Raw genomic sequence first — 25,821 nt, 5'->3', positions numbered from 1 at the left:
TTGCTTCAGTTTAACCTGTTTCTAGGGGACTAGTACATGCGGAATTGGCAACTACAGGGGATGAAAAGTTCAAAAAGTAGATCCTACAAGATGTAACAAATACTTTTCTTCTAAACATCAAGGTATAGCTCAGGAACACCTTGATAACAAGATTTGGTCTACTAAGGAATCGGGCTTGATAGCTAAACACTTTAGACCACAAAGTTAGCATCATGTTACATACATCTTACATCTGTCAAAATAAGCCAATGTGAAACTAAGAAAGCATTGCTAACCCTGCTTTAGTGCCTAAGGTATCACAGCATCACTTAGAAATAGACAGAAATCTTAACTTCCCCTTAAAGTAGTTGTTGTCATGCCATACAGACTATTTAATGTTAACGAAAATGAAGAAAACATCCTTGAAAATATATTCTCAGAGGAACTGTAGAGTACCGAACAGGTAAGTCATCCCTCAGCTGGAGGTTGGTCTACTTTTCCATGCGTGATGTGTCGTCATCTCCTTCGAGGGGTGACATTTCTTCAGTTACAGCTGCACTGGTATCATCAGCAGTAGGGTCATCTTCATCAGTACCCAGACCAAGTTTGTTCATCCTGTAGATCCTGTTAGCATGTGTCTGGGGATCTTCCAGCCCAAAGTCAGAAGACAGGAGCGCAGTTTCATAAAGCAAGATGACCAGATCCTTCACAGACTTGTCATTCTTATCAGCCTCTGCCTTTTGCCTTAAGGTGTCAATAAAGGAATGGTCGGGGTTTATTTCCAGGTGTTTCTTTGCTGCCATGTAACCTGTTGTTGAGTTGTCTCTTAGGGCTTGAGCTTTCATGATTCTCTCCATGTTTGCTGTCCAGCCATATGTGCTTGAGACAATACAACATGGAGATGTCACCAATCGGTTTGACACAACCACCTTTTCAACTCTTCTCCAAAATGTCTTTCACGATTTTGCAGAGGTTCTCAAACTTTGTTTTTTGTTTTTGTTTTTTTTTCCCCCCCTCTTCCTGTTTCTTTTTCTCTTCTTCATCCTCTGGAAGTTCCAAGTCCTCTTTGGTGACTGACACTAAAGTCTTCCCCTCAAATTCCTTCAGCTGCTGGACACGGTACTCATCAATGGGCTCGATCGTATAGATCACTTCCAAGTCATGTTTCCAAAGACGTTGCACAAAGGCTGAGTTAGCTACCTGGTCCTTGGTCTCACCTGTGATATAATAGATATGTTTCTGGTTTTCCTTCATTCTGGTGCAGTAGTCCTGGAGATAAACCATCTCATCACCAGAGGCGTATGTGTAGTATCTTAGCAGCTCTGAAAGCTTCTTCTGATTTTGAGAGTCTCCGTGTATTCCAAGCTTTATGTTTTTAGAGAACGGCTCATAGAACTTCTAGTACCTCTCTTTACCTTCTGCCAGTTCAGTAAAGAGTTCTAAGCATTTTTTGACCAAATTCTTCCTGATAACTTTCAAAATTTTGCTTCATTGCAACATCTCACGGAAAATATTTAGAGGGAGATCCTCCGAGTCTACCACCCCTCTGATGAAGTTCAGATATTCAGGGATTAGCTCCTCACAGTTATCCATGATGAGATCTTTGCGTGCAGACAATTTAATCTTGTTCTTTTTCTTTCTGGTTTCCAACAGCTCAAAAGGAGCAAGTCGTGGGACAAATAGAAAGGCTCTGAATTCCAACTGTCCTTCAACTGAAAAATGCTTCACTGCCAAGTAATCTTCCCAGTTAATGGTCAACCTCTTGTAGAATTCTCTGTATTCCTAATTAGTAATGTCATCAGGATATCTGGTCCAGATAGGCTTTGCTTTGTTGAGTTCTTCTTGATCGATGTACTTTTCCTTAATCTTCTTCTTCTTCTTCTTGTCACCATCCTTCTTTTATTCTTCTTCTTCGTCAGAACCAACATCTTCAATTTCAGGTTTGTCTTCAGACTCTTTCTCTTCTTTTTCCTTTTCTTCTTCTTTATCTTCCTTTTCTTCAGCCTCATCATTGCTGACTTCTTTATCATGTTTCTTCTCCACAAAAAGAGTGATGGGATATCCAATAAACAGAATGTTTCTTCACAATCTCCTTTATTTTTCATTCCTCCAAGTACTCAGTTTGGTCTTCTTTTAGCGGTAGGATAACCTTTGTTCCATGACCTATAGGTTCACCTGTGTCTGTCCTCACTGTGAATGATCCCCTTAATGAGGACTCCCAGGCATACTGTTCATCATTGTTATGTTTGGTGATCACTGTTACTTTCTCAGCAACTGAATAAGCAGAATAAAAACCAACACTGAACTGGCCAATCATAGAGATATCTGCACCAGCCTGCAAAACTTCCATGAACACTTTGGTCTCAGACTTGGTGATAGTTCCAAGGTTGTTGATCAAGTCAGCCTTGGTCATTCCAATTCCAGTATCCACAATAGTGAGTGTTCGATCTTGTTTGTTTGGTATAAGGCTAATATGCAGCTCTTTCCCAGAGTCTAATTTACTGGGATCCGTCAAGCTTTCCTACAGGATTTTGTCCAATGCATCTGATAAATTTGAAATGAGCTCTCTCAGAAAGATCTCTTTGTTCAAGTAGAAAGTATTGATGAACAATGACATCAACTGGGCAATTTCTGCCTGAAAGGTGAACGTCTCAACCTCCTCCTCCTCCGTTGGTTGGTCTTGGGTCTGCGTCTCCTCAGGCATCTTGGCTAAGGTTACCACACGGTCTCTGCAGTGCAGCAGCACCAGGACGCTGAAGCAACTCTAAATATCCACAGCACTTCTATACACAAATAACAACTTAGCTGAAAAAGAAATCAAGAAAACAATCCCATTTGTGATAATATTAAAAACAAAATAGTTGGAATAAATTTAACCAAGGAGGTAAAGATCTGTAGGCTAAAAAATACAAAATATTAATAACATAGATTGAAGAAGACACAAATAAATGGAAAGATATCTAATGTTTGTTTCTCAAAATAATTGATATTGTTAAAATGTTTATACTTCCCAAAGCAATATGGATTAATGCAATCCTTATCAAAATCTCAATGGTATTCTTCACAGAAATAGCAAAAACAACCTTAAAATTTGTACAGAACCACAAAAATCCCTGAATAGCCAAAGCAATACTGAGAAAGAAAGGCAGTTATCACACAACCCTATTTAAAATCATATTACAAAGTAATATTAAAGCAATATTATTAGCATAAACACAGACACATAGGCCAATGGGACAGAATACAGAGCCCAGAAATAAATCCATATATATTCAACTAATTTTTGACAAGAGCGCCAAGAGGACACAATGAGGGAAGAAGAGTCGTTTCAAAATATGGTGCTGGAAGGCCGGGCATGGTGGCTGAAGCCTGTAATCCCAGCACTTTGGGAGGCCAAGGTGGGCAGATCACGAGGTCAGGAGTTCCAGACCAGCCTGGCCAACATAATGAAACACCGTCTCTACTAAAAAAACACAAAAATTAGCCGGGCATGGTGGTGGGCACCTGTAGTCCCAGCTACTTGGGAGGCTGAGGCAGGAGAACTGCTTGAACCCAGGAGTCAGAAGTTGTGGTGAGCTGAGATTGTGCCACTGCACGCCAGCCTGGGTAACACAGCGAAACTCTGTCTCAAAAAAAAATATATATGGTGTTGGAAAAACTGTATTTCCACATGCAAATGAATAAAACTGGATGCTTGTCTTACTCCATTCACAAAAATCAACTCAAAATGAAAAAAAGACCTAAATGGAAGACCAGAAATTATAAAACTCCTAGAATAGAACACAGGGGAAAGTGGCAATAATTTTTTGGACATCTCACTTAAAGCCCAGGCTGCAAAAGCAAAAATAAGCAAATGGGGCTACATCAAACTAAAAATTTTCTGCACAGCAAAGGAAGCAATCAACAAACCAAGAGGCAAATGACAGAGGTGTAGAAGATATTTGCAAACTGCATATTTGATAATGTGTTAATATCCTAAATTTAAAAAATAACTCTTACAACCCAATAGCAGAAAAACAAATAACATTATAAGAAAACCTAGGCATTACCATTCAGGACATAGGCATGGGCAAGGACTTCATGTCTAAAACACCAAAAGCAATGGCAACAAGAGCCAAAATTGACAAATGGGATCTAATTAAACTAAAGAGCTTCTGCACAGCAAAAGAAACTACCATCAGAGTGAACAGGCAACCTACAAAATGGGAGAAAATTTTCGCAACCTATTCATCTGACAAAAGGCTAATATCCAGAATCTACAATGAACTCAAACAAATTTACAAGAAAAAAACAACCCCATCAAAAAGTGGGTGAAGGACATGAACAGACACTTCTCAAAAGAAGACATTTATGCAGCCAAAAAACACATGAAAAAATGCTCACCATCACTGGCCATCAGATAAATGCAAATCAAAACCATCATGAGATATCATCTCACACCAGTTAGAATGGCAATCATTAAAAAGTCGGGAAAAACAGGTGCTGGAGAGGATGTGGAGAAATAGGAGCACTTTTACACTGTTGGTGGGACTCTAAACTAGTTCAACCATTGTGGAAGTCAGTGTGGCGATTCCTCAGGGATCCAGAACTAGAAATACCATTTGACCCAGCCATCCCACTACTGGGTATATACCCAAAGGACTATAAATCATGCTGCTATAAAGACACATGTACATGTATGTTTATTGCGGCACTATTCACAATAGCAAAGACTTGGAACCAACCCAAATGTCCAACAATGATAGACTGGATTAAGAAAATGTGGCACATATACACTATGGAATAATATGCAGCCATAAAAAATGATGAGTTCATGTCCTTTGTAGGGACATGGATGAAATTGGAAATCATCATTCTCGGTAAACTATCGCAAGAACAAAAAACCAAACACCACATATTCTCACTCATAGGTGGGAATTGAACAATGGGAACACATGGACACAGGAGGGGGAACATCACACTCTGGGGACTGTTGTGGGGTGGGGGGAGGGGGGAGGGATAGCATTAGGAGATATACCTAATGCTAGATGATGACTTAGTGGGTGCAGCACACCAGCATGTCACATGTATACATATGTAACTAACCTGCACATTGTGCACATGTACCCTAAAACTTAAAGTATAATAATAAAAAAAGAAAATTAAAAATAAATAAATTAATTAAATAAATAAATAAATAAAAATTGGGGAAAAAATGAGACAGTTCTCCAAAGACATAAAATTGGTCAACAGGCATATGTAAACATGCTCAATATCATTAATTATCAGTAAAATGCAAATTAAAACCACAATGAGATACTACCTCATACCCGTAAGCATGGTTGTTATCAAAAAGGCAAGAGCTAACGTGTGCTGGCAAGAGTGCAGAGAAAAGGGAAGCCTGGCACACTTTTGGCGGGAAAGTAGATTGGTGCAGCTCTTATGGAAAACAGTATGGAGGTTACCATATGACCCAGCAATCCCTCTTCTGAGTCTCTAGGCAAAGGAGATGAACTCACCCTCCTGTAAAGACACCTGCACTTCCGTCTTCATTGCAGCATCGTTTGCAACTGTCAAGATACGGAAACAACCTAAGTGTGTGTTAATGGACCAATGGGTAAAGAAAATGTGGCACGTATGCACAATGGAATAACATCTGGCCTGAAAAAAAGGAGATCGTGCCATTTCCCACAACATGGATGGAACTGGAGGACATCCTGCTAAGTGAAATAAGCCAGACACAGAAGGAGAATACTGTGTGGTCTCAGTTATGTGTGGAATCTATGAAATGATAAATCGGAAAGCTCAAATATGCAGGGAGAGAGAATAAAACCGTGGTTACCAGCCTGAGAAGTTGAAGAGAAAGGAAATGGGGAGATGTAGGTCTAAGGACACAAAGTGGAAGACACAGAGGATGAACAGATGTGTCGGATGAATGAGGGTAGAGTTTTAGTGGACAACGTAAGGATTACAGTTAATACAATTGCATGATATTTGTAGATTTTAGCTGCTTTTGTTACACACAAAAAAGTAACTGTGAGATGGTAGATACGTTCATTTGCTTCACCATAGTAACCATTTTACTATCTATATGTATCATATAATATCATGTCTCAAACCTCAAATATATACAATACAATTTGTTAAAAACAAGACAAAATATAAACAAGGTAAAAGAAACGTGGCTAATGATTGGTATATGCAACTTCTTTCAAAAAATCTTGGAAGATAAATAGCAACAAATGTTCTGAATGCTACAAAACATTGCTTTAATTTACAGCACCACAAATGCCCTAAATTAAGAAGATGTCTTTATCTTTTATTCCTCTTGCATTAGAAGATGTTACAGATGGTAGCAATAATAAGACTGTCTTGCTTTTCTAAAGCTCTTTATAGTTTTTAAGGCACTTTCAGAAATTGTGATTTCTTCTTCACAATAAGCCTTTAAGGTAGGTCTTGCAGACAGTACATGGTAATTACGGTGCAGACTTATCTACGAACTCGGACATAACAGGAAGTGCAATTGCTGTGAGAGAGTAAAACCAAATCGCTGAGTTATAAAAAGACACAATGTCTCCTAGGCCCAAAGTATCGGCTTCCTAACTACAGATTAACCATTGATAATGATATATGTGTTAGGAAACAAAGAAACAAAACCCAGAATTTCAACTGACAGTGGCCTAAACGATAAAGCCATTTAATGGTCTCTCAGGGCAAGCTGTTCAGACCGTCCAGGGCTAAGGCTCAGCAATGCCACCAAAACCCAGGTTCCTTCTCGATTTCTACTGCATCATCTTAAGTGTGTTGGCTTGATTTTTTGCACCCTAAAATGATGGCACTGCTCCAAGCCCAGTCTCATGTCTCCAGTAAAGGCATGAAGAAGGGAGAAGGAATGGCCCCAGCTGTCCCTTCTGTCAGGAATGCAGAAGTTTCCCTTGAACGGCCCAGCAGTCTTCAGTTGGTCTACTATTGACCAGAACTACCAAAAAGCCATCCCCAGCTTCAAGAGGCACTAGAGAAGAGGCACTAGAAAGCAGGCATTAGCTCTCTACTGGGAGGAGACAAGGAAGAATGAGATTGGCATTGGGCATTGTCTCAGCCAGCCGAGTGTGTCTGTGGCAGCTTGTAAGGAGAATGCCGACAACCAGAACACACAGCTCTGAGAAGGCCACACCCCATGATGTGTGCTCCGCTGTGGGCAGTGAGGGGCTGGAGGATGGGGCATTCTGCTCAGAGTGAGAATCTGGCTGGGGGATCTGGTAAACCGTCACCCAGGAATACCCACTTCTCTTCGCTCTCATTCCACACACACCAAAAAGCCTTTTTGGTTGAAGTTCAAGCTTCTCAGGAAACTTGAGACAGTGAAGTAGATGTCTATGTGAGAACAAGCTAAAATTTTGAAAATAAATCAATCATCAGCTTAGCTTATCTATCCTGTGAATTTAGTTTTGAGAAGTCCAATTTTTTTACTCTGATTTTTAAAAATCATATTTGTCTGCTGCCATTGTCTGATTTCTGGACTTGCAAAACTGAGGACCAAATCATGAACCATGTTATATTTGCCAAGAAAATGAGCTTGCTCAAATTACGTGGGTTAGGGTATACATGAATCCATTCCACATTTGAGTTATATCAAGCATGTCTTTTACTAGCTGGCCTGTCTCTTCCACATTTTAACAGAAATAATTGTTCCATTTTGCCAATGAGAAAATGGGTTCAAAAAAGCTTAAATCTTGTTTCACACATTCAGTGAGGTACACAGGGCATAAACACAGGTCCTCATGTCTCCAGGAAAATACCCACCTTAAAATTCCAAGAGAACTCTTTTGGGTATCCATTTTCCCTCTGCACCTGCTTTCTCTTTAGCTCTGACAGGAGCTGAAGTATCCTTTAGCCTCCAAGTATAATGAGTGTGGAAGGACTAGAGTGTACAGCAATGGGAGGGGATCGGTGCAAACAGCGACATTGCAATATTGAGTAAGATGACCTGTGCCACTTAAAAACCATCCCAGGGAGGCGATGGCAACCCCACAGCATGGAGGGAACAAGCAGAGAACCCACAGTCATCGTATTTGAACCAAAGATGGGACCTCCCAGCTGCTTAGCTTCACCCCCAGGTTGCTTAGCTTCACCCCCAGGCTGCTTAGCTTCACCCCCAGGATGCTTAGCTTCACCCCCAGGCTGCTTAGCTTCACCTCCAGGATGCTTAGCTTCACCCCCAGGATGCTTAGATTCTTGGTCCCTTAGGGTTTTATGTATGGAGGCGTCTCTGTCATCAACATAATAATATTCTAAAATGACCAGTAATACACATAAATATATGCAGTGTTGCATTTTATATTTTGTTATATTCTATTATAGAATTAAAATTCTATACTGTCAGTTTACTACCTCAAGTGTTATCATGGAGGCTATTTAGGTGTCGATACACATTTCAGGATACTGAATTTCTAAGGCTGTTACTAGAGCCAAAAGAGGAGTATTTTCACAAATCAGAAAGGTGCTAAAGTTTTAGTTCTGAATATTTGTCTCAGCAATAATAATGCAATTTTTCATATCCAAAGGCATCTATTGGAGCAAGTCTTGATCATTAGAGTCAGATTCAGCCCTGCAATACCTGTGCACAGAGATAATCACATTTCTACAAGTCAGTCATTTAGTTCACAAATATTTATTAAGCATCTACTATGTGCCAGGCATGATTCTGGTCACTACGGACCCCAGGGTGAAGATGGGAGACCAGACTACTGCTTTTGTGGAGCTTTTGTATGGTGGAGATGATAAACAAATCAGTAGATAAACAGAAATTCAGGCAGTAATACGTGCTAAGGAAGACGACAGCGCAGGCATGAGGGAGAGATTCTTCAGCAGTGGACCCTATGGAGAACTTTCAGAGGAAGCAACACGAAAGCTGAGACTGGCAAGAGTCAGTCACGCAAAAAACCTGTGGGAAGACACTCCTGGAAGCTGTAGTTACAACCTTGCAGCTATGGAAATCTGTCAGTCAGTGTTTGTAACACGGTTTGCATCACAATAATTTTTTTTTTAAAAAAACAAGGAAACAAAATACTTGTTTATGTGCTGGGCTCCACTGTGTCACTCTGTGGTACCAGTAGGGCACAGGCCTCTGGGGTAGGGCTTACGATTTTATGCAGGAGGAGTGTTGCATCTCCGAGAAATAATCCCTCACTCACACGTAGCACTGGAGAGTTTATAAAGACCTTTTACATTCATAATTATGTTGTTCGGTGGAGATCAATTTTAGCAATAGCCCTAAGATAATTAAATTACAAATGAAAGAAAGTCCAGCTCAAATAAATAGAAATGTATGTAATTACCCAAGAATCTGGGAGTTTCTAATTTCAGGCAGAGGTGAATTCAGAGGCTGAATAATAGCTACATAGTCTCTCTGTCTCTGTATTTCTTTCCTTGGTTTTCTCTTCACTGCTTTTACTCTCGATTATGCTCTCCCTGTGTGGCAACAAGTGTGATCTCCAGTACTCCAGGCCGGCAATCCTCGCCTCTGCGCACACCTCGGTTAGGGACGGACAGAAGCACCCTTTTCTGAGAGCTGCAGCGCACCTGCACGGGGAGGCCCTCATGGGTCAGGCCTGGGTCACGTGTCCGTCGCCACTCCTGTGGCCAGGGGACATGTGGAACACCCGTTGGCCGGGACTGGAGCCCAGACCACAGGGACTGAAAGTGAGATGCTTGATCCTCAGAAGGAAAGGAAGAGATGCTGGGCAGGCAATGGAATGATATCCACCAGGAAACGACACTCACCTTCTCCACATGTGAGGTTAAAAGGCTGGCTCAACGTTACACAGAAAACCTGGATTTCAAATCTTAAAAAACAGAGTTCTTCCTACTCCCGTGGAATTACTGCTTCTATATAAAACCCAGTATGAAGCCCCAAGATAATTCAGTTAAAGAGAGTGGAGGAAGCACCTGATGAGTCGTGTTTTAAATAAGCACGTGCTTCACCAAGCTGCGTGGCTTTGGTGGAGTCAGTAGCCCTGTCCTTTCCTACAGGCTTGTAAAGACACACCAGCCACTGGTTTCACACAGCCTTTGTTTTGTCTCATAAGCTTGGGTAGAGTTTTCCCTGACCTGTGGAGGGTGGCATTGTGTTTGTGAGCGTGGGTAAAGTCGAGTGAGGAGGTGAAGGCCAGGACACCCTATGCCGAGTGAAAGGCTGGGGTGTGATGGGGTGAAAAGAGCTGGGTTTTATTTCTCTTGATGAATGCACACATACTGGAGTCTTCAGCTTTCCTTACTTTTAAACAAGGACAAGTTCACCTGCCAGATCTCGAGGAGTAACTTTAGGACAGTCTCGAGGTAACTTTAGGACAATGGGCAGGAGGAAGCAGCACCAAATGTTTCCTGAAAGTGGCCAGCACAGCCAGGTGTGGTGGCTGACGCCTATAATCCCAGCACTTTGGGAGGCTGAAGGGGGCAGATCACCTGAGGTAGAGAGTTCGAAACCAGCCAGACCAACAAGGAGAAACCCCATCTCTACTAAAAATACAAAATTAGCCAGGCGTGGTGGCGCAAGCCTGTAATCCCAGCTACTCAGGAGGCTGAGGCAGGAGAATGGCATGATCCCGAGAGGTGGAGGTTGTGGTGAGCTGAGATAGCACCACTGCACTTCAGCCTGGGTGACAGAGCGAGACTCCATCTCAAAAAAAAAAAAAAAAAAAGAAAAGAAAAGAAAAGAAAAAAGACAGTGGCGGGCATGCACATTACCCCCTAGGAAATGATTCCATGTGGTACAGACACAGCCGTCTACAGGCTGAAAGATCAGTGTTCCCTACAGCAGTTAAATACAGTAATTCATGTGTGCAGGAGAATTGGAGCCAATGTATGATCATTTGATAACTTTAACTTTTTTTCTATTTATTAAATATGTTATATTTTTAGGACTATAGAAAACAAAAACAGAAAGTCAACTCTAAAGAATTTTGGAATTTGGAATTTGTTTCTACCATCCACAGGTTAGTGCAGATATTTGCATGCCTCTTTGTTAAGAGTGTTAATCTTGAGTTGCAAGGGCTTGGCAGCCAACCCCAAAGTCCTCTCCACATTCCTCCATGGAGGCTCCAAGGGCAGGTGGAATGGACACAAGCAGCCAGCCCTCCTAAACCACGGCTTCTGTGGAGGAGCTGCTTCTAGAGCCTCAGGAGTGCCCTCATTCAGGAGTGCCCTCATTCAGGAGGAAGACTTTCATGGATTTGAGGGTACCTCTTCTAGACTCCGGGGCACTGTGACACACAACTTGTTGTGCTTTGAGCAAGGTAGATGAAAACACATCTTTCCTCCAGAAAACAAGATTAAGAACATATTTAGGCTTGCACAAAATACAGCTCACTGCCCAAAGCCTTGCTGGATCCTGAAAAATATTTTACTAACTTGTACATCTATTCAAGGAGACTTCTCTGCACCTAAACTTTTTCTTCCTGTCTCACACTTTGTGTGGCAAATGCTCTTCTCTCGTTTGTTGACCTTCAGAATCATTCTAAGGCAGCACGTGTTGATGTGAAAACTGGCAGCAAACCCAGGCCTGTGCCCTGCCAGCCCTCTGGCCCCTGAACCGCTGGCTTCACTCCAAGGACCTGCATATTTCTTTTTGGCCTTGCAGGGTCACCAGGCAAAGACCTTGCATTCTGAATGGACAGAAATGCCCAGATCTAACATTTTCCACCTCATCTACAGAATACTGTTCCTTTTCTGTTTGCTCATGGCTGCCTTCTATTTTTCTGATCACTTACTGGACTGTGCCCTTTCTGCTCCAGGTAGCTGGATTCTGACTCCAACACTCACCTATCCCCTTCCCTGAATTCATCTGTTAACCTAGATGCTGAACACAAGCGACTTTTCCAACTTCATTCAAAGAACTTCTTGTGAGAAAACCGGGCTGTCAAGAGTCTCCCTTCACCCTTACCACTCATTGTTCCCCACAATCACCATAGAGAAGTATAAATTAACAGGAATCTGGAGAATCCAGAGCCCATTTTTACCATCTCAGTGTTTGTAATCCTCCTACAACCCAGGCACCCATGGGCAAGCCTTCTGTGTGTTCATCCATCTACGCACGTACATGGGTGAACTGGAAAGCTCCAATACCTTGGAGAAGGTTGTTCCTGCAGTCAGATCTTCAGAACCAAAGCTGCTGGAGATGTTCCCTGGTATTCAGCTTCTTGACAGTAAATCTTATTATCTCTTTCTTCTTTCTTGCCTTGTTTCTTCCACCTTTCTATCCTTCCTTCCTTCCTTCCTTCCTTCCTTCCTCTTTTCCTCCCTTACCTCCTTGCTTCCTTCTTTTCTTCCTTCCCTTCTTCTCCTTCCTTCCTTCCTCTCTTTCTTCTTTGCTTCCTTTCTGTCTTCCTTCCCTTCTTCCCCTTCCTTCCTTCCTTTTTTCTTTCCTTCCTTCCTTCCTTTTTTCTTCTTTCCCTCCTTCCTTCCTTCTTTTTTCTTCTTTCCTTCTCCTTCCTCCCTACTTCTTTCCTTCATTTCTTTTTCCTTTATTTTTCCTCCTTTACTTCTTTCTTTCTTCTATGTATCTATCTCTATTTCATCTATCTTATCTATCTATCTATGTATCCATCTATACCTCATCTATCTATCTATCAATATCTAAACTATCTATCACTAGTGTCATATCTGAATTTCGGGGAGTTATGCTTTTAATATCTAATTAATAGTTCAGAGTTCCTGCTGGTGACGTGAGACAAAATAATGACATTTGGCCTTTTTTTTAGGGCAGCCTATAGGACATTATTATGGTTTCTTAGCTTCTTAGGCTGAAATCTTTTTTTATTATGGATTTTTCATCATTGGTCATGGTTTTCTTTAAATTGTTACAGAATTCTACATAAAAATCAAAGCTCCCAAATGCCTACTTATTTTAATACGCTTGAAGAGAGCTTTTCAGATCATAATAGGTTCATGAGATTTATCAAGTGATAAAAATTCAGGCTGGTCAATTAGATTTGAAAGGAATAAAATGCATTGAGATGTGTAGTCGTTGAAATGTGTTCTTGTCAATGATGATTACATGTTAGGTCGGCTTTAATATTTATGTCATTATTATAATTTATATTGTCAAGGTGAAACATAAAAAGGCTCAGTAGGCATGGGCATTAAATATTACGTATTTTACAGTTGCTCAAGGAAAGAAATTACATGATTGGCCCTAACTCACTTGCATCGATAAGAATGTACGTTTTAAAATGGGCACAGGTATAATTTCCACTCCAGGTAGTAACGATGCTCCAGGATGCTGGGTGGCTCTATTCTTAGATTCTCATTACCAGACATTCTGAAACTGCTGAAATTTCCCAAAATCACAGTTCAGACAAGAAGTTAACACGCCAAACAAGGAAAAGCTCATGGACATTTTCTTCACAGAGAGCAGGTGGAGAATCCGTCCGTGCTTACATGTGAATGTTTAAAATCCTCGGGTTGAATTCAAGCCGGCGTCTGGGCTCAGCGGTGGCCTCCAGCATCCTGACTCGCTGGAAGGAGCATGCACCTGACTTCTTGGTGTTCGATTTTCACCTCCTTATTCTCCACTCTCTAGCCTTGCTGCCAGAGCTATGTCTTACACACTGTAGCCGGGTTTCCACTGACATTAGGAAAGGTCCTCTGGATTCTCACAGGACTGATGAAATCTGACCAGCATTTCTCATGCTGATGGCTCTTTCCTTTAGGTGTGTGGCATTTCTCACCCCCAGGGAAGAAGCCTTTGAGGAAAGGGGTTTGTGGTGAGCCTGGGCTATCAGGTAATCCGGCTTTCTAATCCCCACACTGAGCTGGATTCCACACAACCTGCAGAGGTGGGTTAAGCTGACAGCACTCTAATTATTTGAAACTTCACTTGGGTTATGCCTACAGAAATCCTTTGTCCTGTGCGCCTAATTGATACCTGTCAAGAGGCTGAGGCAAGATTTGCCCCTTAACATAAGGAATTATTTAGACATAAATCTGTATTTTAACCTCTAGTACAATGTCCCATGGAGGAAAATATGGAAGCTGAGCCCTGCCCCAAGCAAATCATCTGCTTTATCATTATAATTATCATGAATAAAGCATTTTTTTCTTTTAATTTGTGGGAGGGGTTTAATTTATATATATAGCAACTTTAATCATATTTATATTAATAAAATTTTTGTTTCTTTATATTTCCATAAAAATAGCTAGCATTTATTGAATACTTTCTATTTCTAGGATTTGTCTTAGGATACCTATATCTTTATCTATATCTATTTCTCTTCACACACATGTACATACAAGTGTATGTAGATACACATATCTTAACAGCATAGATGGAGCCTATATATATACACATATATAAAAATATAATCCCAAACCCCCTGGTAGTTTATTATGTTCATTTTACACATCAGGAAACTGAGCCACAGAGATGGTAGAAAATACTCCCCAATCATAATAGGTTGATTCCCCAGATCATAACAGGTTCATGAGATTTATCAAGTAATTAAAAAAGGTCACTCAGTAAGTGAAGGAGCTGGGACTTAAGCCCAGCTCGCCTATTGACAATCTACAGGATCACAAAGAAAATAGCCATAGCTACTGAATAATAACAGAAAACATTTATATGGAAATCGCCCTGGAATTGACACTACCTAAAGCACGTGCCTTATATAAATTCATTTAATTCTCAAAGCAAACTTAGAAGATAGGTATTATTATTATTGTTATTCTCATTTTACTGATGAGGGAACAGAAAGGGTGAGTAGGTTTCCCAAGGCCACACAGTGGGTGAGGAGAGGATCCTGGGTTTGAACACTGCAGTCCAGCTTCAGAATCTGACACTGTACTGTCTTATTATAAATACTAAAACTGAGGTAGTATTAATATCTCATTTATTCAAATGATAACAGTTAAGTGTATTGATCAACTACAATGGTCCAGGCTCTGAGTTAGGTTTTTAGCAAACTTTATCTGCCTTAATTATTTTAAAAACTCCCCAAAGTAGATATCTGGAGTCTTTTTTTTTTTTTTTACTATATGAGAAGGAAGAGATTAGGGACAGTAAATAACATTCCCAATGTCACAAAGCTAATAGATGAAGAAATGGAATTCAATTCTGTGCTATCTGTTTCTAAGACTTACACTATTTTCTCCACATAACATTGCCTTTTGAGCTTCTCCTCACAGTCTTTTTCAGTAATAGTGATCATGGATTTTTTTTACAAAGAATAATGCATTGGGAATATTAAAAACTCACAAAATGTTGATAGTTTGTTAATCTAAAAACCAGGAAAACTAAACTAACATTTCCTTAAGAAGGAAATGTATAAAGCAGTAAAATTTAACTCCAGTGAAAGATATCAGTGAAAATAAAGTCAACTGAAAAACTAATTTATCAATGAATCAACAAGAAACTAAATTATTAAAAATTATAATTGGCACCACCATGTTTATTTATTAAGCAATTTTGAAAATAAGCACATATATATTATTTTGTGTTTCATAAATATTATATAAGTATACATACATTATTCATACTCATTCAAAATTCATCTTTGATAAATGGCTTCTCTGATTTTCACTCTAAATGATATTAACCAAAATCATATTTTTCCAGTTTGAAAGCTTACTTATAAATAACGGAACTAACTATTTTCTTCTTTGTGGTGTAATGAACTTTTTTAACCTAATAACATCCCCAGGACACTCTTTTTACATCTGTTCTTGGTTGCTCACATGTGCACATACGTCTGTGAGTACACAGGAGAAAGTAGTAATGCCACTGATCTCAGGGGATAACACACTATTTACCAGTGGCTTAAATGGGCGTGGAGAAAGGACTATGAGAAACACGTTATTTACCAGTGGCTTAAATGGGCATGGAGAAAGGTGGTAATGCCACCGATCTCAGGGGATAACACGATCTTTACCAGTGGCTTAAATGGGCATGGAGAAAGGTGGTAATGCCACTGATCTCAGGGGATAACATGATACTTACTGGTGGCTTCAATGGGCATGGAGAAAGCTGGTAATGCCACCAATCTCAGGGGATAACACAATATTTGCCAGTGGCTTAAATGGGCGTGGAGAAAGGTGGTAATGCCACCGATCCCAGGGGATAACATGATATTTACCAGTGGCTTAAATGGGCGTCACTGCTTCATCAGTCATCTTTTATTTTTCCAGCTGCCCCATTAAGAAAGCTGCTGAATGAAACATGCAGTCATTTAAAAACAACTGAGGACGGCTGTAATACATAATGAATAGAAGGCATGATTCTTGAGCACTTGAGGAAAATGAGATATGAATAGGACCCCATTTTGAAACCTATGCATAATATCAAGATTAAACTAAAAACAATGGGACCATGGTAACTTTCACTATATTATTTATTAACTCCTGGAAAGTCTGTATCTAAAATTTTGCTTTCTTATCAGCACTTCCTGGTTATTGTACTCCTGTAGTCAGAAGTGGGTAAATTCTCAGCCTTGGAATAATGTTCTTAGGAATAAATGCAGTTGACATATGTAAATTCATAAGTCCAATCTCTCTCTCTCTCTCTCTCTCTCTCTCTCTCTCTCTCTTTTGAGATAGAATCTCACTCTGTCTCCCATTCTGGAGTGCAGGGGCATGATCTCAGCTCGCTGCAGCCTCTGCCTCCCGGGTTCAAATGATTCTCCTGCCTCAGCCTCCCAAGTAGCTGGGATTACAGGCATGTGACACCACACCCAGCTAATTTTTGTATTTTTAGTAGAGACGGGGCTTTGCCATGTTAGCCAAGCTGGTCTCGACCTCCTGACCTCAGGTGATCCACCCACCTCGGCCTCCCAAAGTGTGGGATTACAGGCATGAGCCACTATGCCTGGCCCCAATCTCTTTCAATGGATAGCCTTAAATTATTTAATCATTCCCTTTATTTGAAGATAGTCAACATTTATTTGAATTATTTTAAGATCAATATGTTGACTTGTAAACTATTTCTTTTCATGTCTGTGAGTAAGACATTTTATTTTTATTTTACAACTTTTACTGCGGCCATTTCTCCTTCTTCCCTTTAAATGAAGTCCAGTGTCTTGAAGTACATAATGGATCACCTTGAGTATCATTTTTGCAATTGGAAAGTTTGTTAGGATGACATTTTCTAAAAGAAAGAAATCTCTCCTTTGAAGTTATTTAGTCATTTATAATAATTACTGTTTTTTAAATGGTGCTCAAATGTACCTAAATGGCAGAATGATTTCACGTAACGGTGAAAACAAAACTGTAATTGAAAATTGAAAAATACTGTGATCCTGTGTTGGAAAATATTTACACTATTCCCAGATTGTTCATTTTATGCAGAGAAGTTTCAAGGCAAGGAGGAGAGCATTTCTTCCTGAAAGAAAATATTGTGTGAAGTGATACAATCTTCTAAGAAAATAACATGACAAAGATCATGTGAACACATGTGCTCCAATATCTGGCACTGATATTGATTTAGTATATTTCATATAAATCAAAACTTTAGATCTGAGACCTAGTAAAAGTTAAGATGTCAGCCCAATAGCTCGAGTTTCAATGCCCCATATTCACTATCCTGCTTCTAAGAAGTAGTTTCTCCCAGAAGGTTTATGCTCTCCTGAAATATGGGCAATGCCGTAATGTCTCATTTTAATTCTTCACACATTGACTTTTAGGATAATTTTACTTTCTATCTCAATGACACAACATTGATTATCTAGTTTGTGGATTACTCAAGCATTGCATCAGCCTTGGTCTCCTTAAATTTTGGCCCTTTCTCTTTGTAGATCCTTTATTGGAAAGTATTGAGGAATAGAGAAACACCTGAAGCTAAAATAAGTTACTGCTGCCATAATTCACACTATTTCAAGATTATATATCAAAGTTTTAATTAGGTAGGATAAGACATTATAGTCTGTCTCCATTACTTACTGAAAACCACTCCAAAACTTAGTGGTCAAAAGCCACAGCAATCATATATATTACTCATGAATTTGCTAGATGGGCAGGGCTTGGTAGGGACAGTTTGTTTTTTGTTCCAAGTGGCATATGCTGAGACAGATTGACTGGGGACTGGAGGATCTACTTCTGAGATGGCTCACTCATGAGCCGGGAAGTGGCCGATGGCTGGTGTCTGGACACTCTTGAGTTGGGAAATGGGTGTTGGCTGGTGCCTGGACACTCATAAGTTGGGAAGTGGGCGATGGCTGGCGCCTGGACAATCATAAGTTGGGAAGTGGGCGATGGCTGGCGCCTGGACAATCATAAGTTGGGAAGTGGGTGATGGCTGTTGCCTGGACACTCATAAGTTGGGAAGTGGGTGCTGGCTGGTGTCTGGAAACTCATAAGTTGGGAAGTGGGCGCTGGCTGGTGTCTGGACAATCATAAGTTGGGAAGTGGGTGCTGGCTGGTGTCTGGACCCTCATAAGTCAGGAAGTGGGCACTGGCTGGTATCTGGACAATCATAAGTCGGGAAGTGGGCGATGGCTGGTGCCTAGACACTCATGAGATGGGAAGTGGGCACTGGCTGGTGTCTGGACACTCGTAAGTCGGGAACTGGGCAATGGCTGGTGCCTGGACACTCATAAGTTGGGAAGTGGGTGCTGGATGGCACCTGGAGGCCCAGCTGGCCTAGGGACTAGGACTTCTATTCCTCTTCACATGGGCTTTTCCACAGGCCACCGGGGATTTCTCTGACTGCACCGTGGCTATGTTTAAAAAGTGAGCTTTTTCAGAGGCAGAAACTGGACACTACCAATTTGTTAAGACCTAGGTCATCATCCATTCTACTGTATTCTATTAACCAAGCAACCAAATTGTTCCGATTTAAGGGAGGGGACCTAGATCCATTTCTTGATGGAAGGCAAGTCAGAGAATTTGGAATTGTGTTTTAATATCACTATAAAAGGTACACTAATTTTTTAATTCTATTTTTCAGATATTCAGTTTATTGATATATTTGCTATCCCTAATTACTGTAAATAATTTCAGGCTAGCCATACCTAGTATTTCAGTGTAATAAATAATTAGAAACAAAACTAGAAACAACACAGATATTGCATTCTCCTGTTGAATACCTGGGATATAGTATATATTTTAGTTACCATATTTCAACAAAGGTCTATGGAAACTACGGTGGGCTAGGGAAGGCCAACAAAATGAGTAAAAGAGACAGAGTATACTGTATAAATACAAACTTTAAGAAGAAATCTTTGAAATTGGCTTTAGGTATGACATAATAGTAATAATACTAGACATTCACTGGTTGGTTTAACATACTTCTAAGTTAACATGTGAAAAACTGTTTAATCCTATTGGCCATCATGTGGAGCTGGCACTAGTATAATTCCCATTTTACAGAGGCAGACAGAAAGGCCCCATGGTTAAATAACTGTCTAATCTGGTAAGCAACAGAGCTGGCATATGATCTTTTCACCCAGTTCCAGAGCCTAGCCTCTTAACCAGAGAGAACCTTATTCTCCTGTGGTGAGATCTCCAATTCTCTTCTCCTTCTTCAGTGTTTTATTGGCATGACAAGTGAGTTAGAGAAGAGGAAAAGCAATGAAAACCGTCGACATTACTGAATCCTAGAAAAGGCTGTCATACAAATGGTAGAAACTTAAGAATATCTGCTAAGTATATGGCATGTTTATACAGAGAGCAAAAAGACTTTGGGGCAATTCAAAATATGAAAAATGAGTGGAGAAAACCTGGGCAAGATTCTGGAATACCTCTGTATTAATCTATTCTCCCACTGCTTTAAAGAAGTACTAAAGACTGGGTAATTCATAAGAAAAGAAGTTTTTTTGGCTCATGGTTCTGTAGGGTATACAGGAAACATAGCTGCTTCTGTTTCTGGGGAGACCTCAGGAAACTTCCAATCACAGCAGAAGGCAAATGGGAGGCGAAGCACTTCACATGACTGGAGAAGGAAGGGAGAGAGTAGGGAGGTGCCATACACCTTTAAGCAAACAGATCTCACAAGAACTCACTCCCTATCATGAGAACAGAACCACCAGGGATGGTGTTAAACAATTCATAAGAAACCATCCCCATGATCTAATCACCTCCCACCAGGCCCCACCTTCAACATTGGAGATTACAATTTGACATGAGATTTGGTATGGGAACACAGATCCAAAGCATATCATTTCTCCCCTAGCCCTTCCCAAATCTTATGTCCTTCTTACATTGCAAAATATAATCATGCCTTCCCAGCAATCCCTGAAAATCTTAACCCATTTCAGCATTAACTCCAAAGTTCAAACTCTCATCTAAGATAAGGCTACTTCCTTCCACCTATGAGCCTGTAAAATCAAAATAAGTTAGTTACTTCCAAGATATAATGGGGATACAGGCATTGGGTAAATACTCCTGTTCCAAAATGGAGAAATCAGCCAAAAGAAAGGGTCTACAGGCCCCACACAAGTCCAGAACCCAGCACAGCAGCCATTAAACCATAATGTTCCAAAATAATCTCCTTTGACTCCATGTCTTACAACCAGGGTTCACTGATGCAAGTGGAGGGCTCCCAAGGCCTTGGGCAGCTCTGCCTCTGTGACTTTGCAAGGTTCAGCCCCCATGGCTGCTCTCATGGGTTGGCATTGAGTGCCTATGGCTTTTCCAGGCACAGGGTGCAAGCTGACAGTGGATCTACCATTCTGGGGTCTGGAGAATGGTGGCCCTCTTCTCACAGCTCCACTAGGCAGTGCTCCAGGGGGGACTCCATAAGGGGGAGCCAACTCTATATTTCCCCTCCACAGTCCCCTAGTAGAGGTTCTTCATGAGGGCTCTGCCCCTGCAGCAGGCTTCTGCCTGAAAATACAGGCTTTTCCAGACATTCTCTGAAATCTAGGTGGATGCTCCCAAGGGTCAACTCCTGCAGTCTGTGTGCCTGCATGCTTAACACCACATGGAAGCTGCCAAGACTTACAACTTGCACCCTGTAAAGTAGTGACCAAGCTGTACCTGTCTTTTTGAGCCACAGCTGCAGCTGGAGTGCCTGGTATTCAGCAAGTAGTGTCCTGAGGCTGCACAGGGCAGCAGGGGCCTGGGCCTTCCCCAGGAAACCATTTTTTCCTCCTAGGCCTCTAAGCCTGTGATGAGAGGGTCTGCCATGAAAGTCTGTGATATTTCTTAGAGGCCTTTTCTCCTTTGTCTTGACTATCAGCACTTGCTTTGCTTTTGGTTATGCAAATTTCTGCAGCCTGCTTGGATTTCTTTCCTAAAAATAGGCTTTCCTTTCCTACCACATGGCCAGACTGCAAATTTTCCAAACTTTCATGCTCTGCTTCCCTTTTAAATATAAATTCCTGTTTCAGATCATTTCTTTGCTCACACATATGAGATAGGCTGTTACAAGCAGCCAGGTCAGATCTTGAACTCTTTGTTGCTTAGAAATTTCTTCTGCTGGATACCCTAACTTATCACTCTCAATTCAAAATTCCACAGATCTCTAAAGTAGGTGCACAGTGCAGCCAGGATCTTCACTAAAGCGTAACAAAAGTGACCTTTGTTCCAGTTCCCAATAAGTTCCTACATCCATCGGAGTCCTCTTCATTGTTCAAATCACTCCATTCAACAAGTTTCTAGAAAATTCCAAATTCTCCCTCATCTTCCTGTCTTCTTTTGAGCCCTTCACACTTTTCCAAACTCTGTCCATCACCTGTTCTAAAGCCACTTCCACATTTTCAGGTATCTTTACAGCAATGCCTCATTCCTTGGTACCAATTTTTTGTATTAGTCCTTTCTCACACTGCTATAAAGAAATACTGGAGACTGGGTAATTTGCAAGAAAAGAGGTTTATTTGGCTTACAGTTCTAGAGGCTGTACAGGACGAATTGCAGCTTCAGCTTATGCTTCTGCAGAGGTCTTGGGAATCTTCCAATCCTGGTGGAGGCAAAGGGGGCACAAGCTGTCTCACATGGCCAGAGTAGAAGGTAGTAGAGACTGGAGGGAGTTGCCACACACTTTTAAACAACTAGATCTCATGAGAAATTGCTCATTATCTCAAGAACAGCATCACCAGGAATGGTGCTAAACCATTCATGAGAAACTGTCTCCATAATCCAATCACTTCCCCCCAGGCCCTACTACCTTCAACACTGAGAATTACAATTCAACCTGAGATTTAGGTGGGGACACAGATCCAAACCCTATCAACCTCCTGCATCTGAGAGGTGAGGATCTTGATGAGAGTGGGTCAGAGGCAGAGGACATGTTCTTGCTCTCACCAACAGATCAGGTGCCACCACTGGGCAGGGCACAGCCTCAGTAGACACCAGGAATAACAGTACCAGAAAAATGGGGCCCTCATGGAACTTAACGTCTCACTGCTGCACCAAACCATGATGGGAGACGCAGTATGAAAAACCAAAATTCTCACCGTGATTTCTTCCTTTTCTGCTTTCTTCACCACCCTCTGCAGACTACCAGATACTCAAGCTATAGGGAAAATGTAGAGCAAATGTAAACTCCCCTTTGTTCATGGAAGCTGCATCTGAAAGAAATAAACAGGTATCCAGGCTGATCTCCACCTAATGAAATCTCAGCTTGTCTGACCTAAGCTAATCCTGGCAAGTCACGGAGCATCTTTTCTTATCCAATCACACACCTCAAGTGTCTCCCTGGAAGGCCACTCCATCCTCACTTCCAAGCACGAATTCTCCTTAGATTAAGCTAGCCACAGTGACCCCATGCCTCTAACAGCCGATTGGTTGGGGAAACTAGGCTTTGTCCATCCAGGCCAGCATTCCCCAGGTGACAGTTGTGGGTCCATAAGAAGGCACGTGTCGTATTTAGTTCAACCAGACAGAAGTAAAAGGCTTTCATGCTGTGGAAGATGCTTTCTCTCTTCACCAAAGTTGAACAAGGAAGCATGTATTTCTACTTCGGGCAGGCAACCATAGTGTAACAAAACAAAACAGGAAAGAAACAAAAAATCAGTAAGCAAAACCAGACTATTTACAGAGTATCACAGATGATGTTGGAGCCCCAACTTCTGCAAAGGTCACATATACGTCTATGAATCACAGCAGCTGATTGCAGGAGAATGCAAATAAAGAACCCATGAACAGGGGTGCCTTTGGATAGAAGACCTGGTGACAAACAGCAGAACTAGGTACATCTGAACAAGTGTTGCAGATACAACCAGTGTGATTTTCCCCATAGTTTCTGCATTTGACTTTCAGAGGCTGAATAATGAATTATTTAGAACAGGATTTTTGAATGGGTTGGATTTGAATTGGAATGCCAGCCTTCTAGCTCTTGTGCTACTGGGATACTTGAGCTACTCATTTAATTTCTCTGAGAATTACTTTTCTAATTTCTAAAATGGGGTTATATCACCTAACTCAAAGGCATGTAATGAAAATTGAATCAAATATTAAATAAATATATTTAGCATAAAAATTGATACATGAAATGCTTACTAAATGTGATCTGCAATTATCAGATATAGTTATAATATTTATAATATGAATTATAATTATAATAATCTATAATTACATTTTTTAAAATTAAAATACATGTTTAAGATATTCAAATTTAATTTATCCCAGATAAAAATCAACTGTGTATTCTCCAAATTACTACTGATACGAGGAGTAGACATATACCCAACTTGGCCCTAATTTTATAAAAGAGGAATTACATCTACATTAAATATTCATTTATTTCATAAAGAAGTATTAACCACCAATTTTTGGCCCGGTGTAGTTTCATCACAAAGGCTATGGAAATGAATTAAAGCGCAAAACTGAAGAATAGGGAAGTTTTGTCCTTTATGATACTTTCTAGCAGGAGACAAGAGATAGCAAGAGAAGCAACATAAGCAAGTAAATACACGGCATGTTATGAAGTAGTGAGTGCTAAGGCGTAAAGTGTAATAAAGAAGGGCAGCAGGGAACACTGGAGGGACTGGTGCTGTGGGTTTACATATGACGGGCGGGGAAGGCTTGACTGAGGTGGGGATTCTGTGGAAAGACCTGAGGAGGGCGAGGAAGTGACACATGTGACTATGTAAAAGACCAGCATCCAAAGCTGTGGGAACAGTGGAAAGTGCCTGAGACACCTGTGTGCCCCGAGGCCAACATGGCTGGAAGAACTGACCAAAGGGAAAATTCACACAGAGGTAAGGCGAGCAGAAAGTGTGAGCATTTTTCAGTGATTTTAATGACTTTGAGTTTAACCAGTGTAAAATAGAACCCACTGGAAGGTTTTAAGCAAAGAATTTTAACTCACAAAGAAAATACACAATTGAGGCTCTCAATTAGAACTTCCAATTCAGATATGATTTAATTCATTTTTCCATAACCAATTTTAGAGATCTTAAAATGTGAAAAAGGACACACGTTAGAGATTGTAGAACCTAGAATTTAGGATGTAAATGTGTTGATGTATTAGATGAGCATGAAAGAGAAAGAGGGAAGTGAAGGACGCCTCTATAAGGATGATGTTAACTTTTGTCTGAGCAACCGAAAGAATGGGACCAATTTAAATTTAGACAGAAGAAATCAGGACGGCTTTCTGGGAGGCAATTAGGACTCTGAGACCCAATTAGACCTGGATCAAAGGACTAAGGGCCAAAGTCCTCCAACATTTAGAGGTCAGAGACAAAGCAAAGCAGCAAAGGTGGCTGAGAAGTGGTTGGTGAGTTAGAAGTAAAACCAGGGGCATATGCAAGCCAGTGGTCAGAGGGATAGGGGAACTCTGCCAGGAATGAGGGGTGACTCTGTTCAGGGCTTTTCCTTAGTTCAGGTAAAGACAGGGTCCTTTGTCCCATGACCATGAAAATTCAGGCTCTCAGACAATTTGAATGGTGAGTGAGACAGGGTTTTATTAGGTGAAAAGGAAGAAAAGGGAGAGACAGAGACTCTTGCTAGGCCAGAGTCCCTGCTAGAGCACTTCCCACCAGCAGTTTGAATCCCAGGTTCCACCCAGGGAAAGAGAGGCCAGGCTCCTCCCTGCTGCAAAGGTCATGAACTTCCCGAGACTCCACCTCAGTGGGCAGGCTGGTTGAAGTTTATCCAGGGACCCCCTCCCACCTGGCTGTCTCAACTCCACCTTTGAAGGTGACTAGCCTCCAACAACATGAGATTCAAAGCACAGTGTTTGTAGGAGAATGGTCCAGATGCAGCAGCAAGGTGCCAAAAAGACACATCTCTCACTTTCAAGAAAGGCTTCAGGGGACACAGTATTCTCAGAGCAGAAAGCCACCAAAAACAGTTAAGAAAATGTATTAAGGATACAGAGGATTGAATGAAAGTCTGATTACATGAGAGCTTCTGGGGGCACAGAGTAAGGGTTTGAGGTGATGGGAAACTTTAAGTTAAGAATAATATTAAAGTATAAGTTCTGAGAAGGTGATTCAGAAGCAGATGAGAGGCCAGGACACTAGAGAAAAGTGGGAAGACTCAGCTTCTTTTGTGCCTGACATTAATAGGGATAAACAGTGCAGTGAGATTAGTCACGATGGAGTGAGGCAGGCAGTGGTTAGGAGACCTGGTCAGGTGTATTCAGAGCTGGGAATGTCCCACCTGACTTCTACAAATAGAGGCCTGGAGGCCAGTGGAGGGGCGGTCAATCTGCTTCTGACTAGAGGGCTCCTCCCTGTGACAGATAGACTTGCAAGCATGATCGCGTGGAAGGGAACATTGAAAGACAGCACGCAAATCAATTGCAGAGATTCTTTCTGAGTAGTGGAATCACAGGTTGCTTTTTCTTTGTTAGGGTTCTCCAGAGATATGATACCAATTTGTGTGTGTGTGTGTGTGTGTGTGTGTGTGTGTGTGTGTGTGTGTGTGTGTAGAGAGAGGGAGAGAGAGAGAGAGAGAATTGGCTGATGCAATTAGGGAGGGGGCTGAAAAGTT

At 41.1% G+C, this 25,821-nt stretch overlaps 1 pseudogene; it reads right to left on the bottom strand.

Moving 5' to 3' along the window:
• Nucleotides 1–470: 470 nt before the first annotated feature.
• Nucleotides 471–2,683, bottom strand: LOC101152137 (heat shock protein HSP 90-alpha-like; annotated as a pseudogene).
• Between the last annotated feature and the right edge of the window lie 23,138 nt (nucleotides 2,684–25,821).

Source organism: Gorilla gorilla, chromosome 3, assembly GCF_029281585.2.
Source record: "Gorilla gorilla gorilla isolate KB3781 chromosome 3, NHGRI_mGorGor1-v2.1_pri, whole genome shotgun sequence".
In the NCBI taxonomy this organism is placed as follows: Eukaryota; Metazoa; Chordata; class Mammalia; order Primates; family Hominidae; genus Gorilla; species Gorilla gorilla.
Note: the sequence above shows the minus strand (reverse complement) of the source record. Positions and strands in the feature narration are given on the sequence as shown.